Here is a 19,751-nt window from a genome sequence, read left to right on the forward strand (position 1 = left end):
CTTTAGTTTCAGTGTCTGTATCATAGAAGGATCCATGTGGTTAAAGAAGTCAAAAGCAGTCTTGAATACTCAGAACCCTTCTGCCAGATTGTCTAATGTCAATTTGTTTACTGGCACTGCTTCTACTACATCTTCTTCCTCATCATCTGGCACTGGTTTGAAAGCACTCATCTCCCATTCTTCTTCCATAATTTGCTTTAGTTTCACTGTCTGTATCATAGAAGGATCCGTGTGGTTAAAGAAGTCAAAAGCAGTCTTGAATACTCGGAACCCTTCTGCCAGATTGTCTAATGTCAATTTGTTTACTGCCACTGCTTCTACTATGTCTTCTTCTTCATCATCTGACACTGGTTTGGAAGCACTCATCTCCATCAAGTTGTCTTCTGTTAATTCCACTAGTGTTGTATCTATTAGCTGGTGAATTTCTCAGATCCATATCTTGAAACTCCCTACACCCACCTTTTTTTGCCATATCCACAGTCTCTTTCATTCTTTATTGGATTGGCTCTGTCATGAATCCTATGAAGTCATGTGCAACATCTAGACACAGTTGAGAGCCTGAATGTATTTCATGGCTTTTTCTATAACAATGATGGCATCTTCAATGGTATAATTTTTCCAGCCTTTCATGATGTTCTCTCTACTGGGGTTCTCTTCCATAGCATTCACAACCGTTTTCATAGAGTATATGTAATGACACATAAAGGTCCTTATGACTCCCCTCCTCTAGAGGCTGAATTAGAGACTTGTGTTTGGGGGCAAGTAGACCACTTCAACACCTTTGGTGTTGAGCTCCTGAGGTTCTGAGAGACCAGGGTAATTGTCCAATTTCAAAAGCACCTTCAAAGGCAGTCCTTTACTGGCAAGGTAACTCCTGACCTCAAGGACAAAGTGTAGATGAAACCCATCCAGTAAAATGTTTTTCATTGTCCAGGTCTTGTACAGCCAAAAGACTGATGATGTTTATCTTTTCCCTACAAGAGTTAGCAGCTTTATAGATAAAAGCAGTCCTGATCATAAATCTGACTGCATTTGCATAACAGTAGAGTTACTCTATCCCTGTTTGTCTTGAATCCTGGTGTTTCTCTTTCTTACTAATAATTGTTCTTTGTGGCATTTTTTTTTTCAAAGATAGGACACTTTTTTCTGCATTCAAAACCTGTTCAAGCAGATTCTTTCTCCTTGATTATTTTTCTTAATGGTGCCTGGGAACTCATTCTGCTGTCTCTTGATCAGCAGAATCTCCTTCTCCTGTTATCTTGACATTTTTTTAAAGCCGAACCTCTTTCAAAAATTCCCAACCATCCATTGCTGGCATTAAGTTCCCCAGTTTTGGATCTTTTACCTTCCTTTTGTTTTTAGTTGTGTTATAATGACTCTACTTTTTCTCAGATTCTATTAGAGTCTATAGGTATGCCTTTCTGTAGCAAACTTGCACTTACATACAAGCTGCATTTTCAACCACAAAATAAAAAAGGTATTTTGAAAAAAGTAAAACGTTTGCACTTGTTGACATAACTGCAGCAACAGCTTCACGATCTTTTTTTCTGTTTTTACAATGATCCTTTAGCTGCATTCATTTATATTGAAATGGTGAGCAACTGCAGCTGCAGAACTAAATCTTCAGTACATATGAAACAATTCAACATTGTCTTGTACTGTCATGGCTTTTCTCTACTTCTTGGAAGCAATTCTGGCATCATAAGTGGCACTCTGTATGGGTTTCATGATGTTACTGAAGGTTTACAGTATTGCACTAAACATATAGAAAAATCTGCAAGAACCACAAAAGGCCTCTTTTTACTGCGATTCACAGTTTACTGGAGAGATGAACTGCTCATGTAGAGATGTTGAGAGGCACATGGAGTTTTCAGGAGATACTCCAACGCTTGAGCTCACCATTATAGCAGCAGGAGGTGACTACAAAATTATTACAATAGTACAATATGTGCTACAGTTAAGTTTATGCCATTATGATTTAATCTTGCATCTTTACATTTGTTTACATTTCTTTCCATGCAAGTCGCACCATGTGTTGTCTGCAATTGGATGCAAGAATTTTGATAAATGTTAATATTTTGTAAACTATTTTTGTACATTATCTGGTAATAAATGATAAAAATACACTATCAGTATTTACATATATTTGATGCATTCAAGACATATCTAACTTTAAGAAAATATATTTCCAGGCTACAAGATATGTCTGGGAGTTTTCTTCAATTTGTTGAAAATCTCCAAAAGATTTCTGAATATATTTATTGAAAAACATCTGTGTATAAATGGACCCACACAGTTCAAGCCCATGTTGTTCAAGGGTCAAGTGTATATCCTTGAAATTTACTTTAGATTCAAATTCCAGGTGGCCATAGAATTTTTTTTTTTACTTAACAAATATGTATAAACTATGATTAAGTGTCAGGAAGCTTACATGCATTTTCATTGACATTTGCAGTAGGGCCTGTATGGCCACAGGTCCCGTATCTGTGGATCCAACCAATCACAGATCAAAAATATTTGAAAAAAATAAAATAAAAAATAACAATACAAAAATTAAAAATAATGCAAATAAAAACAGTGCAGTAAAATACCTACTTACATACCATTTGCATTGTATTAGGTATTATAATTAATCTAAGATGATTTAAAGCATATGAGAGAATATGCAGAAGTAATATACAAACATTATGCCGTTTTCTGTAAGAGACTTGACCATCTACAGATTTTGGTATCTGTAGTGGAGTCCTGGAACAAATCCCCCACAGATATCAAAGGATGACTATACTGAGTTTTAAGTTCCTAAGTTATAATTTTCCCAAATATGGAATTTCAGATAATGTTATTGGTGGCTGAAATCCAAGTTACCCCGAGTTACCAAGGGCAAATCTGTACTCATCCACAGAAACTTCAGCCCTTGCATTTTCAGAAGAAAGAATTCAACTGAGGGATGTAAAGCAGAAAGAGACCAAGGCAAGTTCCCTAGCAGGAATGGAAGTTTATTTAAATGGCCTTAGAACAGGAAAAAAAAAAAAAAAAAAAAAGGAAGGTGCGCTTAGAAGAGACTCAAGCAGGCAAGTGAAGGTTAAATAGAGAAGGTCAAGCGCCCCGTTTAACCGGGATCCTAAGGCTTTCATAGGCTGGCCTCTTTCCCATGATTCTTCCCTTAAGGGTGGCTTCCCACATGCGCAGTGCTTTCCTTACCCTTTCCAGTGGAGTTTGCCCCCAGAAGATTACACTTTATTCACCATTTTTGTCTCTTAACATGCATGCTCAGGCAGTTGCTTCTCCCTGGGGCCTGCCCCCTTCATGCCTAACTACCTGTAACAATAAGAAATAAGAAAACATTTCAGATTTCCATTCTGCCCATGTTTTGTACTTATTTGTGCTTGTTCTTATTTGTGCTTTTGTACTTTTTTTTTTGGTACTTATTTGTGCTTGTTCTCTTATCTGAAGATACTGCCTTAAAATCTCATTCTAAAATGTGAGTCAATGAAAGTAGGGACATTTGTCTTCTTTATATTTCTTCCAGCTGGCATGCCAAAAGCCCAGTCATTTTTCCAAAACAAAACGAAAGAAGCAAATGAAGCAGGTAGTAGTAACAGTAAGTAGCAGTGGTAGTAGTAGTAGTAGAAGCCATCAAAAAAAAAATGTTGTTGCTTTGAAATTGGGAAATGGATACCTTAATAGTATATAAAGTGATTATCACTTTTTTTGTTTGTTTGCGTGTTTTTTTTTTTTTTTTTTTTTTTGAGACGGAGTCTTGCTCTGTTGCCCAGGCTGGAGTGCAGTGGCGCGATCTTTGCTCACTGCAAACTCTGCCTCCCGGGTTGACGCCATTCTCCCCCCTCAGCCTCCCGAGTAGCTGGGACTACAGGCGCCTGCCACCACGCCCGGCTATTTTTTTGTATTTTTAGTAGAGATGGGGTTTCACTGTGTTATCCAGGACAGTCTCAATCTCCTGACGTCGTGATCCACCCGCCTTGGCCTCCCAAAGTGCTGGGATTACAGGCGTGAGCCACCGCGCCCAGCTGTGATTATCGATCTTTTACCATTTGAGTCATTGACCAGAAATAACTTACTGCAGTTACCAATAAGTGTTATTTGAAACAACATAAATATTATCATATACAGTCTATTGTTCCTGAAATTCAGTAGAATCTGGTCAACCTGCGTGATTTTTTTTTTTTTTTTTTTTTTTTTTAGCGTGCTTTGCTATTTAGGGATTTGGCGTTTGTTAAATATCTTGTTATTTATTAGTTCTTGTAAAGTAAAATCATTTACTTACTAACACATACTTTAGGCTACCAAAAAAGGAAGATATTTCTATTTTATTGGGTTTTACACAGGCATAGGTTGCAATCCACTGCATTCCTCCTCAGAGTGTATGTACTTAGGGAAGGTTTGTTAATTAATCTGACCATCCTATTTTTGTTAATTGATCTGATCATTCTATTTTGTACCTAGAAGAGTTTCTTTTTTGAGAAGATAGACTATACACATTGTATTTGTTTTCTAGGACTGCTAAAACATAGTGCCACAGAATAGATAGGTTAAACAATAGAAATTTCTATTCTCACAATTCTTAAAGCCAGACATTTAAGACAGAATGTTGGCAGGGTGGGTTTCATTTTGATGCTTCTTTTTTTGGCTTATTGATGGTTACCTTCTCCCTGGGTCTTAACTGTGGTCTCCCCTCTGTATTTCTGCATCCTAATCTGTTATAAAAATACCAGTCATATTGATTTAGGGCCTACATTATTCAACTCCATTTAATTTAATTACTTCTCATTTACAAGCTCTATTTACAATACAGTTACATCCTGGGGTACTGGGGGTTAAGACTTTGACATAAAATAAGGGGGTACAATTCAGCTCTTAATAGGTATATTATTTCATCTTTAAGTTAGTTAGCTTTCCTGTCTTTGTTTTACTTTGTATGTAGTTCTAGCGGTGCATCTCAAACTCCTGCTTGTTGATTTTTTTTAAAAAATAGCAAGATATGATAAGCTGTCTGTGTAGTGCTTTGTTATCTGAAGAATGAGACATGCCTTTTTTGTTGTTGTTGAGGTATGCATTGCTGACCAGCTTTCTTACTCATAAATCATCAATGGTAAAATGAATAGTTTGAAAACTAATTTTTTTTGTTTTCACAGGCAATTCATCATGCAGATATTTCTTGATTTTAATGAAGATCTGTTTTCCCATGCTACATTTCTCTTAAATTTGATATTCTGTTTTTCTCTCCAAATCGGGCAAATTATGTTTTCTGCATCTATAAATCGTGTTTAGTTTTTCCAGCTTTTTCTAGTCAGTGTTCAAAATATAATAATTCTTTTTGAAAGTTTCAAATCTAACCTATTTTATTAATAAATATAATTATTTCATTTTAATTTTGCAATTCTTTTGAAATTTACTTCCTGATACATCACTTTACCTCCATTCACATTGACTCCTGATAAGTTTGTGGTTGAAATTGATCATTATATGTAGGTTTAGTAAGATACTTGCTTTATGCTTGTGCATAAATGTATATTGAATGAACAGTTGACTATGTTATTTTTATATGATTCAGAAGGATATTGTCTTAGATGATTTTCATGAATTCTAATACAATTACAAATGTTGACAACACATATAATCTTAAAATATATGTATGGATTGCATAATAATATCTTCTTTTTCATGATTCCTAGGAATATTGGATTTGATAATATTCATATTCCTTTTCTTTGTTAATATTTAAAACACACATTTGTTAAGTATCGTATATGAAATGCAGCTTTCTGACTTGGTATGCATTGAATTATCTTTAAAAGCACTCTAAGTTTTGCTATTTGAAATATATTTTCTGACTTCTCGCTTTTTCCTGCTGTCATTTTGTGTGTGTGTATGTGTGTGTGTAGCTTTCTTTGCAGATATTGTAATTTGGTGTGGCATCCACTAAAGTCTGTTTAATGAATTTGGCTACATTCCACAGGATAATATCTTACTTCTCTTTGTTCAACATTTGCACCATAAAACGATTACAACAAATTTAAACTCAATTTTTTGTTCTATATGGAATGAAGGAGCTAATTGGAATCTATAACTTACTGTAAATATTAAGTTAAACTGAACTTTTCTTCACAAATAGTTGTGTTGTATTTGAACGTTTGAGGTACACATTCATGGCAAGCAGAAAGCTTTCAACTTCAAATAAGAGAACAACTCTATTTCTCTTAAGGAATACAACTATATAGAGGTGTATAGAATTGGAACTTCCAAGGTGGTGTACCATGTAGGAGGTAGATTACCTTTGGCTGATCTCCTGTATGCTTGTTTCATCAGGTTGGGTTGTATCATCAGGCTGGCTTCCCTGACAATAGCAAATGACAACTTGAGACTTCAAAGCCATATACAATATTGTGTATAGGAAGAAGAAGTATTTCAGTGTGACATAGTCTTGATTTTTAAAAACAGGGTTTTTTTTTTTTTTTTCTAATAGCAGAGGCCTCCAGCATATCTCACCTCAAGTTGTTTGACCTAATTATTGGCACTTTCCTATTACTTAATGAATAACCATGATAAAAATGACTTTTTGTTTATGGAGCTAAAATTTATGACAGCCGTCCCTGGGGAGAATGGACTCTATGGTAGGATAACATTCAAGGTAGTACATGAAAATCAGAAAACAGGGAAAATGAAGAGGGCATGGGAGTGAGTGCTCTATAGCTATCTACAATGTTGAAGCAACATTACAAAGGCCATTAGCTGTGATAGCACTTGTGCTGAGATTTGTTCTGTATGGATTGATGGAATTCTTGTAGATTATTGTAAGATTCACTGGGAGTTCATCTTACTGATCTTGGTTTATCTACTTTTAACTGTTTTACTCTCTACTATATAATTTTTGTCAATGTTATGCTTTTTCTTTCTTCAAAATATTCCTACATTTTCTTTCTTATCAAACCTAATATTACCAGCAAATGTAATGATTAAAAATTTAAACTCTACAATCAGATATGATTGGTTATACATAAAGTTGGTTATACCCTAATTTATTCACTTATGTTGCCTGACTTTAGGAAAACTATATAATCTTTATACATTTCAGTTTTCTCATCTTGAAAATAACTATTATTGTCACCTACATCATAAAATAAACAAGAAATCACTTGAAGAGGCTTTATGATATTACATGGCACTTTATAGTGTGCTCAGAAAATTTCAGATGTTATTATTATCAATATTGTGATAACAAAACTTAATCCAATCATATCCTAATTTCTCAGCCATTTTCTTTAGAATCAATGCAATAATCTCTTAGAGGACAACTTGCTTCCACTTTCTTCATATTATATATTTGCCTTTAAATTTGTATTCTGGAAATGTTTCTTAGTTACATAGATTTCCATTTTCAAAAAGTCATCGTTGTTTTCTGAGGTCAACCAAATAAAATATAAATCTGTTTTTAGTAACTTAGATTAATCTGAATTTAGCCTCACTCTACTTAATCTCACTATTACTATATGGACTTTTGCGCTTCTTGAAAGAGAATGATACCTTGTTGCCTTCCACCTACAATTGTCATGTCCTTTTTCTTTCCTTTATCTTCCACGTGGCATTCTCATTTTCCATTGAGAGATATCATTCTAATGCTTCAATATCCAGATCATTTTTTTCTTTATTCATTTGTCTCCATCTAGCCACAGTACACTCCTTCCATTTCCATGGAGCTCAGGTTGCTCACCTTTGTAGTCTCAGTGCCAAATATAGCAGAGACCACATAGCAGATATTCACTGAGAATGATCAAATTGATGTTTTAAAGAGATTAAAAATGTTTTATGAAGATAGTCTTATTAAGGCTTTAAAAAAAAAAAGTCATGCTTTCTGATATGATAAAATGTAACATAATGGGGAGTAATTAGCAGATACCTTAGTCATTTGGCCAAAATAAATTTAGTAGTTAAAATTCATAATTAGATGTCAGCAATGACTGTTCAGCAAACTTGCGACAAAAGCAAATAACCTCAGAAATATAGTAAAATATATATGTATATCATTATAAATAATATTTTAACTTGTATTTTGACATTTTTTTGAACAGATACCACTGCAGAGGAATTTTGCATTCAAGTATATTTGTCTTGCAGATTAACCTCCTCTTCTCTGTTATACATTTATTTGCAAGAGGCACATCCCCATCAGTTAATTTGGTTGATAGCAATGCTTAGAAAGGCAAGTAGGAATGAAAATAAGAAGGAATAAAAGAAAATAATATAGACAAAAAATTTAAAAAAAACAAAAAAGAAGGAAAATATTTATTTAAAAAGAAAGAAAAAGAATGAAAAGAAAAAATTTAATTACTGTCATATTTTTGTATGACTCTTGGATATCATGATGAATCTACTTATTATTAAGGGTTACTTAATTCCTAAATACAAGAAAATTAATTTAAATTACTACTTAACATACTAGTCCATGCTAATGTGAAAGTACATGGAACAATTGCTAATAACAATGGTCAATGAAAGTTAATGTTTGGAATGTTGTGGTAACATTCCAAATGTTAAAAAATGATTGCAAATGATTAATGCTTAAAACCTAGGCAGATTTCCAAACGTTCTAACTTTTCAGAGAAATTTTTACATACAGGGCCGGGTGTGGTGAAGAAAATAGTATAGACAAAAAATTTAAAAAAAAACAAAAAAGAAGGAAAAAAATTAATTTAAAAAGAAAGAAAAAGAATGAAAAGAAAAAAATTTAATTACTGTCATATTTTTGTATGACTCTGGGATATCATGATGAATCTACTTATTATTAAGGGTTACTTAATTCCTAAATACAAGAAAATTAATTTAAATTACTACTTAACATACTAGTCCATGCTAATGTGACTGTAATTCCATCACTTTGGGAGGCCAAGGTGGGTGGGTCACGAGGTCAGGAGTTCGGGACCAGCCTGACCAACATGGTGAAACCCCATCTCTACTAAAAATGCAAAAATCACCCTGGAGTGGTGGCGCGTGCCTGTAATCCCAGTTACTCAGAAGGATGAGGCAGGAGAATCTCTTGAACCTAGGAGGTGGACGTTGCAGTGAGCCGAGATCGTGCCACTGCACTCCAGCCTGGACAACAGAGCAAGGCTCCATCTCAAAAAAAAAAAAAGAAAGAAATTATTACATAGGATTTTTACACACAATTATATATACAATACTGATACTCTAAGTGAAATATGAATGCTTAATTTGAACTTTTACTTCTTTTTTTTTTTTTTGAGATGGAGTTTCGCTCTTGTCGCCGAGGCTGGAGTGCAATGATGTGATCTCGGGTCACTGCAACCTCTGCTTCCCAGGATCAAGCGATTCTCCTGCCTCAGCCTCCCTAGTAGCTGGGACTACAGGTGCATGCCACCACACCCGGCCAAAATTTTTTTGTATTATTAGTAGAGATGGGGTTTCACCATGTTGGTCTCGAACCCCCGGCCTCAGGTGATTCACCCACTTCTGCCTCCCAAAGTGCTGGGATTACAGGCATGAGCCACCATTCCCGGAAGAACTTTTACTTCTTTTTTTGTTGTTGTTGTTTTGAGATGTAGTCTCGCTCTGTGGCCCAGGCTGGAGTGCAGTGGTGCATCTCCGCTCACTGCAAGCTCCGCCTCCCGGGTTCACGCCATTCTCCTGCCTCAGCCTCTCGTGTAGCTGGCACTACAGGCACCCGCCACCACGCCTGGCTAATTTTTTTTGTATTTTTTTTAGCAAAGACGGGATTTCACCATGTTAGCCAGGATGGTCTCGATCTCCTGACCTCGTTATCCGCCTGCCTCGGCCTCCCCAAGTGCTGGGATTACAGGCGTGAGCCACCGCACCCGGCCAAACTTTTACTTCTTAAAGCTCTATATTTCAAATCTTATACTTAATATCGTAGGTGACTGGATTATGTAATTTAACTACTTATTATGAAGTGTCAAGGGATGGAGCTTCAAGGATCTAATGACAGAGGTAAATATTTTTGACAAGATCAAGCAAAAGGACAAACTGAGTTTCCCTAGAAGGAGGGGTTATCTCTCATCTCCATAGCAGCAGTGAGATGTTTGTGCTTCAGTTTCCTTATGGCCACTACCGCCTCACATTCAGGAGAAAATAGGTCATCCTTCTAAGAGCAGAAATAAATTGTACCCCTGAGATGTCTGAATATTTATTTTACCAGCATGGAAGCCTCTGAAGATATCTTTCCATTTCTGCAATAAAATATATCTGTTCTTTTCAAGGCAAAATCAACTATACCATGAGAAACAGTAGGAAAAAAATTAAATTACCAATTAAATAATAATTAAATTTGCACCAAACATTTTTAATCTACATTTTCCCTCAAAATGCTTTAATACAATTTATGAACCTTTGCATACAGTTTCTACTACTGATGGGTACTATATATTTGAAGCACCTTCAAACCAATCATGGGCATTAACTTTTTACTTTTTTTATTAAATAACTTCATTCTTAGTATCTCAAACTTGATATAAAATGTTCATTATTAAATAATATAAATACAACATATTTTAAACAGTAATCAAAGAACATTTCTCATTTGGAGGACATATATGCTTAGTTGAGGGTTTGAATTCTCAGATACTCAGTTAATTTTGCTTGATCTGTAAATTGCAAGCATTCAATTATCTGTATTTTATCAGATGTCACAGGTTGTACTTTTTAAAGGCCATTCATTAGTGTTTCTGAACAATTTTACTTTATGTTACACTGTCATATTAACAGATGGCAAATGTAGTTGGCAAGTAAATGTTTTTGACTCCATTCCTCTCTTCCTCTTTTGAGCACCTTCTTGTTACATGTTATATCATTAGTGCTTAAATCTGGTACTCCCTCTTTGCCAGGTACTCATTCCTATCTTATCAGTATTGCTTCATTGCACTGGCGTTCCGTTTCAGAATCCTTTCTACCTGCTTTATTGTATATGTTCTGCCAAACATATTTTTCTTTCTGTATACAACCATCTCTTTATCTCTTCTCCTTCCCTCTCTTTCAAGTATGTTATGGTGAGTCAAAGATTCTCTAGCCATATAATTTCCATTAGCTTTACTCTTAGATTATACCAATGTCTTTTTCTTAATATTCTAGTAATATTATTAAGTATATATCTTCAGCTTTGCTAATCACATTTTATCCTTCTCCTTGCTCTTTTTCCTCTTTTGTCTATTGTTCCTTCAGAATTATAGTTTGTTTTTAATCAGATTGTCCATTTTTTTTCGATTAGTTAAGATAAATATCTCTTTCCACTACAATGTCACCTCTGCCACACTTTGCCTCATGGTGAGTCATCTTGGGGTGGCCAGGAGCAGTTTTCAAGTCTGTTAAGGAGAATCTTATAAAAAGAGAGGCATTTCATTTAGATTTAGTATGATATTGTCACATGGTTGCAATCACTCCCATAAGTAGCATTTCCAGTTACAGCCCTATAGAAAGGCTTCAGAAATTTTGACATGAATTTGCAAAAGTGGAGATCACATGAAAATATTCTGTAAAACTGGGATCTAAAGTATGTGAGATAGAAGGGGATAAAAAAGTTAGAATTGTACAGAGCAGAAGCTAGCCTGTGGAAAATTCTTACAATCATTAAATGTGTAGTTGTTAAGGAGAGGATTTGTTTTCCTTTAAAAACAAGTAAAAACAAAGTCTCTCTGTCAGTAATATATTTGATTATACAGCCTTTTTAAAGGAGCCCACACTTTAATTTTATAAGCATAATCCACTACCCGCCCCCCCGCCCCCACCACCAATAACAAAAAAACTATATTCAGCCCTTCTGATCCAGGGTTGTTTTCTTTTGTTTTGTTTTTACATGAATTCGTTGCCAATATTTTAAAATAATGCATTAAAAAATATACATAGCATCTTTTTTTAACCACTTTAACCAGTTTTAGGGATACCATTCAGAGTCATTAAGTACATTCAGATTGTTATGCAACTATCACCATCATCCATTGAAGGGCTTTTTGTTTTCCATCTTGTAAGACTGAAATACTGTGCCCATTAACTGATAACTGCCTAGTATCCCTTCTCCTAACCTCTGGCAACCACCATTCTACTTTCTAGCTCAATGAATTTGATGACTCTAGGTACGTCAAAATGAGTCGAGTCATGCAGTATTTGTCCTTTTGTGACTGTTTTATTTCACATAGCATGATACCGTCAAGAATAATCCAAGTTGTAGCATGTGACGAAATTTTCTTTTTCTTTTTCTTTTTTTTTCTTTATTTTTTTGAGATGGAGTTTTGCTCTGTCACCCAGGCTGGAGTGCAGTGGCACAATCTCGGCTCACTGCAACCTCCACCTCCTGGGTTCAAGCGATTCTCCTGCTTCAGCCTCCCCAGCAGCTGAGATTACAGGCGCCCACCACCAGGCCTGGCTAATTTTTGTATTTTTAGAAGAGACGGGATTTCACCATGTTGGCCAGGCTGGTTTCAAACTCCTGACCTCAGGTGATCCACCCACCTTGGCCTCCCAAAGTGCTGGGATTACAGGAGTGAGCCACTGCACCCAGCCGAGAATTTTCTTATTTTCTAAGGCTAAAAATATTGTATTCTATTGTATGCATATTACACATCTTGCTTATTCATTCCTCTGTAGATGGATATTTAGGCTGCTTCCACCATTTGTTTATTTTGAATAATGCTGCTATGAGCATGAGTATACAAATATCTGAGTCTCTGTTCTCAATTCTTTTGAGTATGTACTCACAAGTGAAATTATTGGATCGTGTGGTAATTCTATTTTTAACTCATTGAGAAACTGTCATATGAAGTAATTTTTATGAAAACAAAACAAAACAACAACAACAACAACAAAATTTGCTTTCTTCTGGGAAAATATCCTAAAGTTCTCTTTTTGGCATTGCAGAGATCCTTCTGGAGCAAAGAAGATGTTCAGTCCATTATGAAGGGCACAAATCCTTCAGTCAGTCAGAAGTCTTCTTTCTACAACATTCAGTTATATTGCTTGTTTAACCCTTAGGCACATATATTTTGGTATCTTTGACGTAGAGGTTAAGATAGTTTATATAAAATCCATATGAGCCTATATATAAAAGAGTGATTGAGAGAGACTAGGAAGAAACAACAAATGCAAATATGATGATGATGGACTAGACACTGCCTCACTCTTTAGGTCAAAATTACAAAGGAGAAGGAGGTTATGAGAGTGAGTAAAGGGTTTAAAGAAATTATTTACTAGAGAAAAAAAGAATGCCCATACATATTGGAGATGAGAATCATTTGTGAATCTACGTGAAATTGCAGCTCAAATTTAAGTTTCCAATGAACTATAGGTAATTTTATAAAGTACAAACTTTGCTACTAGGTCTTGAGTCCACAAAGCACTGCATTAATGTTGGGAAAGATCTCATGCACAAAGTCTTTCAGTCCCCAGGAAGCCACCTGAGAACTGGCCTTGAGCTTAGAATACTTTTTTTTGCCAAGAGATGAATAGTCTGACATGCAGCCTATGCTAGGTATACAATCTTGTGTGGGAATATATGTCCCTGTTTCTGACTCCATGTGTATCTTTTGTGCTACTTGAGTGTGTCTTTACTGTTTATAACTGTCCCCTGAAAGGAGTTATGGGGTCCTGTTGTAGTACAAGAGAGGTGAGTGCAGGCCAATTGCCTTTGGTGGCTGCCAGGAGGAACCTGCTGACCATGGACATTCAACGCCCATTACAGAAGCTGATCTTGCTCTGTCTCTTCTCAATGTTGAGCAAAGCCTTGTTCCATCCAGTGCTTTGCTGTCTTGTGTTTTCTTTGGTGACTCCTATCCAAAGACACAGTGGGCAGAAGTGTTCAGACTTCTATTCTTGGTAATAGGTAACAGATGCAACAATAAGTAACAGATGTGCAACAGATCTGTGACCAGCTATGCTACTTCCTTGAAATGCTGTCAATTATTTCCTACATATTTGTTAGTTATATCATGTACAGGCAGCAAAGTGTGTAGTTGTGTTGCATCCCTGTCTTCCAGTGATAAACCCATATGACATTTTCAAAACTGGATAACCAAAAAGGGAAAATGGCCAACAAAGCTTAAAATGCAACAAACAAAAAGTGATAGTACTGGAGGTAAAATCTGAATATAATTTAAGAAAAGTCATAGAATAAATAGTTGACTGTAGGAAGGATGACACTGCCACCATTCAAGAGACAACAGAGGAGGAATTTAGTAAAGGCAAATGAATCTACATAAATGAGGAAATGTGTTGTGATAAAAGGGGACAAGATATCCTAGAGGGAGTGATGCTGGCAAAAAAAAAAAAAAGAAGCCTCTCGATTAAGAAATTCTTAGAAAGTTTTTATGACATTGAAAGTGTAGAGGATAAAATGTTGGAAACCAATCTAAACTTGGAAGAGTGTGAGGATTTGCCAAGCCTAAAAAAGATGCTTACTCTATATCATCAGTTATATGAAAATAAGTCACGCACTATTCCAACTACTCTTAGCTTTTTAAAGAAGAAATACAATATTTTTGAATATCTCTAATATTTTAAATTGTAATATGCTAAATAAATAGCTTTTACTTTTTAAATTTCACTGCCCTTTTTAAATATAGCATTCACATTGTATTAGGTATTATATGTAATTTGGAGATGATTTAAAGTATACAGAAAGATGTGTGTAGGTTATACACAATACTGCACCATATTATATAAGGGACTTGAGTATCTGTGGATTTTGGTATCTGTGGTGGGTCCTGGGACCAATCCTTCCAGATACCAAGTTTTGACTGTAGTGTATAATTAAGTACCTTAGAGCATCAGTCTGGGTCTCTCCCAAAACTTTCTGACCCCCAATCCTACTTCTAGAGGAAATCTCTCCTAAAGAATATTTTAGCATCTTTTGTTACTTATATTATTAATTAGAAAACAATAATATTAATTTCTTACTGCTTAACTTATTTTATTGTACTTTTTATTTCTTATATTATTATTTCATAGTTTTTGGGGAACAGGCAGTGTTTGGTTACATGGAAAAAGTCTTTCGTTGTGATTTCTGATATTTTGGTGCACCCATCACCCAAGCAGTGTACACTGCATCCAGTGTGTAGTCTTTTATCCCTCACCCCCCACCCACCCTTCCCCCCAAGTCCCCAGAGTCCATTATGTCATTCTTATGCCTTTGCATCCTCATAGCTTTGCTCCCACTTATAAGTGAGAACATACAATGTTTGGTTTTCCATTTCTGAGTTGCTTCACTTAGAATAATGGTTTTCAACTCCATCAAGGTTGCTGTGAATGCCATTATTTCATTCCTTTTTATGGATAAGTAGCATTCTATGATGCGTATATACATATACAACATTTTTTTCTTCCACTCCTTGGTTTACGGGCATTTAGGCTGATTCCACATTTTTGCAATTGCAAATTTGTCTGCTATAAACAGACAAGTGTCTTTTTCATATAACTTATTTTCCTTTGGGTAGATTCCCAGTAGTGGGATTGCTGGATCAAATGGAAGTTCCACTTCTAGTTCTTTAAGGAATTTCCAGACTGTTTTCCATAGTGGTTGTACTACTTTACATTCCCACGAGCAGTATGAAAGTGTTCCCTTTTCACTATATCCATCCCAACATCTATTATTTTTTGATTTTTTTGACTATGGTCATTCCTGCAGGATTAAGGGGGAATTGTATTGTGGCTTTGATTTGCATTTTCCTTATAATTATTGATATTGAGTACCTTTTCAAGTTTGTTGTTCATTTGTATATCTTATTTTGAGAATTGTCTATTCATGTCTTTAACCCACTTTTTGATGGGATTCATCAATTTTTTTCTTGCTGATTTGTTTGAGTTCCTTGTAGATTCTGGATATTAGTTTTTTGTCAGATGCATAGTTTGCAAATATTTTCTCCCACTCTGTGGGTTGTCTTTTTACTTGGCTGATTATTTCTCACTGGACATTTATAATCAGAAATAAGAAAAAAATTAATTTTGGCAAACATTTTTAAATATTATTTTTTTCACATTGGTTATTTCAATTGCTTTGCAAAGTTTCCACTTCCGTGGTCATTTTTATGACCCACACTACTGCAATGTGAGTGCTGACTGTGCTTTACCTGCTGCGACATTCTAGTTGATTATGCATTCACTGGAGTTTTAGATTTGTTTGGATTGTATGGCTTTGCTCATTCTTGCTTTTGAGGCAAATGAGCATAAGCATATAGAAGAAAATATGTGTTTCTAATAGATAAATGCAAGACAAAATACTAGCAGAATCTAGAAAACTTTAAAGTAAAAACTGCCTGAATTATAGATTCAGTTTGGGTGCTTACTACCAATGCAATTTTGGGTAGGATATTGAGTCCTTGTAAGGCTTGTTGTTTTCACCATTTCAATGGAAATTGCAAGCAGCTTGTTAGGAAGATTACTGTAAAGTGATTAACATAGTTTTTAATGTGAAGGAGTGGTCAATTAGTGAGTATTAAAGTTGGTCAGTTTGGGCTTTTTAGGTATTAATATTATGGGGAAGATAAAAGTTTAAGTACCAGGCTAATAGGTTTAGACTTTATCCTGTGGCAAAGACGAAGTCATTGGGGATAGTCCACTGAACAGCGTGATTAAATTAATGCCTTATGAAGAGCAACCAAAAAATACTGGATATTATGGATGAAAGAATAGAAAGACAAGTGGCAATATAGTCAATTGGGAGTGCAGAATAGACAGATTTGTGATGATAAGACCTAAATTAGTAAAACCTTCATAAACATTGTTTGAAGAATAAAATCTAATGGAATACTACATTTAATGTAAATTAGTTTAATGTAGTTAACAATAAATTAAACCTAATAGAACGAGCCATAAGCACTGACATGACCTGCTGACTTACTTATACTGGTACCAAGTAGTGGTAAAGTATATATTGCACTTAAGTTGATTCTTAGATCCTATTTGTGGAATATATGAATGGATAATTTACAGTATGAAACCAAAGATGTCTACCAGGTTTTAAGTAAATGTAATAGAAATTAAGGTAGAGCTATAAGAAAAAGTATAAAGAATGAGAACTCAGAAAGGCAGGGAATGTGTATGATTATTTAAAAATCACTGTAAAATATAAAGTAAGCACTATCCAGCAATGGACAGTAGAAATGTGTAATGACAAGAGATATAGATTTGGCAGTGATTTAAAGATAACAGCTAAAGGGCAAATCTCTAAACATTTTGAAATAAACAGTATACCTTCAAGAGCTTCCAATCATTCAACAAATATTTTCAATAGTACTTTGAAACTTTTGGAAAATACAAAGCTAAATGAAATGTGAAATCTGTAGCATATTCCAATAAAAGGGATGGTACTTATTCTTAAACAATTATAACATAAGGTAAAACGAGATTCATAATCAAAACATACTCAAATGGAGTGGCATGAGTCTTTCCAGAAAAGTGTTAACTCGTTCCGAAGTCTTTATTTTATTTGGTTTTGTTTTCAATGCGTGTGTGTGTGTGTGTGTTGGTTTTGCTTGGGAGTGATTCATAGAAAGGATGCTATTCAAATATGGGCAGGTGCAATTTAGAAAGAAGGACAAAAGTTACACAATGAGTGAAGTCACTAAAGCAAAAAAGCAGAGAAATGCAAGAAGAACATTGACTGGTTGAGTTTTGTAGAAATGCAGAGATGATCAAGAGAAAGACAATCAGAAAAGATGTGCTTGGAGAAAATATTGCAAAGCCTTATATGCTCTGAAAAGTATGTAATTATTTCACCAGTGTATTGCATATTATTTAGACAGGGCTTTTCTGGTAGTGTTTTTGTGAATTCATCTTCAGTGGCACCCATATTAATCAGGGAAGATTAATCATCACAATAAGTAATTCTGAATCACTGTGGCTTACCATAATGATAGTTTATTTCTCATCCCAGAGAGGGTCTTTGAGGTAGGGCCAAGGCTTTTTAAATTCTGTTTCACTGCCACCTTCTGGAGGTGACACAACAGTCCTCCACTAGATCTTTTGAATCCATCTGGAACAGATGGAAGAAGGTTCTTGAGAGATATTAAAGGGTAGACCTGAGAGTGACTCTAGCCAGAATCCAGTGAGTTCTCCATCTAATTACAACATAAGCAGGGAACAATTGTCTCTACCAATGAAGAAACAAGTTGAAGTGTCTTACAGTGTGTGAGTTGAGGTTGTCTGGATGCTTGTTTTCTTAAAAGAAGTTTTTTTCAGATGAAATTGAGAGAATGTGACTTCTTAACAAGGCTGTTAAGGAATAATATACAAGCAAACAACTATTACATTAGAGTCCTAATGTGGGCAACAATCTTTCAAAATTAAAAAGATATCACGAAAAAAGTGGATAGGTACTAGCGTGTGATGAATCTAAAGCAACCAGATAGAGAAAAGAACAGCAGTCAGGATAAAGGTCAAAGATGAGAAAAACTCAATCCAAGAATTTTGAAGTAAAAGGATGGAACAAGTAAATTCCACAGATGAGATTAGTCATCTGAAAAACTATGAAATACCTATCAGTAACATAATGATGTATTCCAGTTTCCTTGGCAAAGTCCAGTTTTACAGTGGTAGTCTCAGCATAAAGGTATCAAAAGTATTCTAGTTTAAATAATAGTGTGGTCATCTTCCTCATAAGGCAATAGCTGAAAGAATTTGATCAAGTAGGCATGAATTGATTTTTACAAATGAATTGCCTAATAAGAGTAACTTTTTAAACTAAAATTGCATAAATTTTAAAATAAAATTTGTCAGGTTAATCAAATATGACTCTGACAACAACTTTTTTCAAAAAAGGTAGAGCTATCATGGCATCATAAAAACAGGGGTTGCATTCAGCAAGGATGTGTTATTGTACACACACCAATGTCCAGGAGAGATACTTCATAATAAGTTGATGTAGTTGTGTAGTCTGCTCAGTAGAACTATTTCTACACAGAAGACAGATGTACTACAAATGACTTGATGACACTGGTCATTAATATCTTCAGTGATTCCTTTCGCTATGATTCGTACTTAACACACAATGTATTGATTAGAAGTTTCCTCCTGATAAAACTTTCTTACTGGAAGATATTGCACTCTTCAACATGTATATTTTGTTTAGCTTGCCGGTTAGTAAAATAAATTGCACATCATGACTTTACAGATGTCGTTTCTGTTTGGTTAGCATGAATCACATACCTTTGAAAGCAATCACATCCATGAATGCTGAAAAGCATTTCCTAGGCCTAAAAGTTGAGGCCAAGACCCAAGTACTATCCCACTCAAGAAACTGTCCTCGAGATCCTTATCAAAAAGCCAACTGGTCTCTCTGAATGAAAATGCCATCTAATTTTTTTCTTTAGTTTAATATTAGCAATGTCAGCATTTAAAGTAATAAAAGGAAGGGATAACAATTATTTATTAAGAACTGTTTTCAAGAAACATATATATTGGTGAATATTAGGATTTTCTGGTCTGAACTGATGTCGGATTTCTAAATCTAAGTGGAAATAGCTAGATGATTGAAACTAGGCAAAGTAAGGCTAGGTCTGCCCTATAGTCTAATCACAGGAAAATCACATGTTCTAGTCAGAAATTTGGAAACACCTGGGAAATCTGCAGTGAGGATTTTCAATGAAACGATGATGACTTTACTTTAATGACAGTCAGAGTGAGATTTTACAAACTGCAGTTAGTTTGAAGGAGAAAGCATTTGTGCTTATGTGACAAAGCTGATAAAGTCATCACAGCCTGGTAATGTAAGAGAAAATGTA

This window comes from Pan paniscus, chromosome 3 (genome assembly GCF_029289425.2).
Source record: "Pan paniscus chromosome 3, NHGRI_mPanPan1-v2.0_pri, whole genome shotgun sequence".
Taxonomy (NCBI): Eukaryota; Metazoa; Chordata; class Mammalia; order Primates; family Hominidae; genus Pan; species Pan paniscus.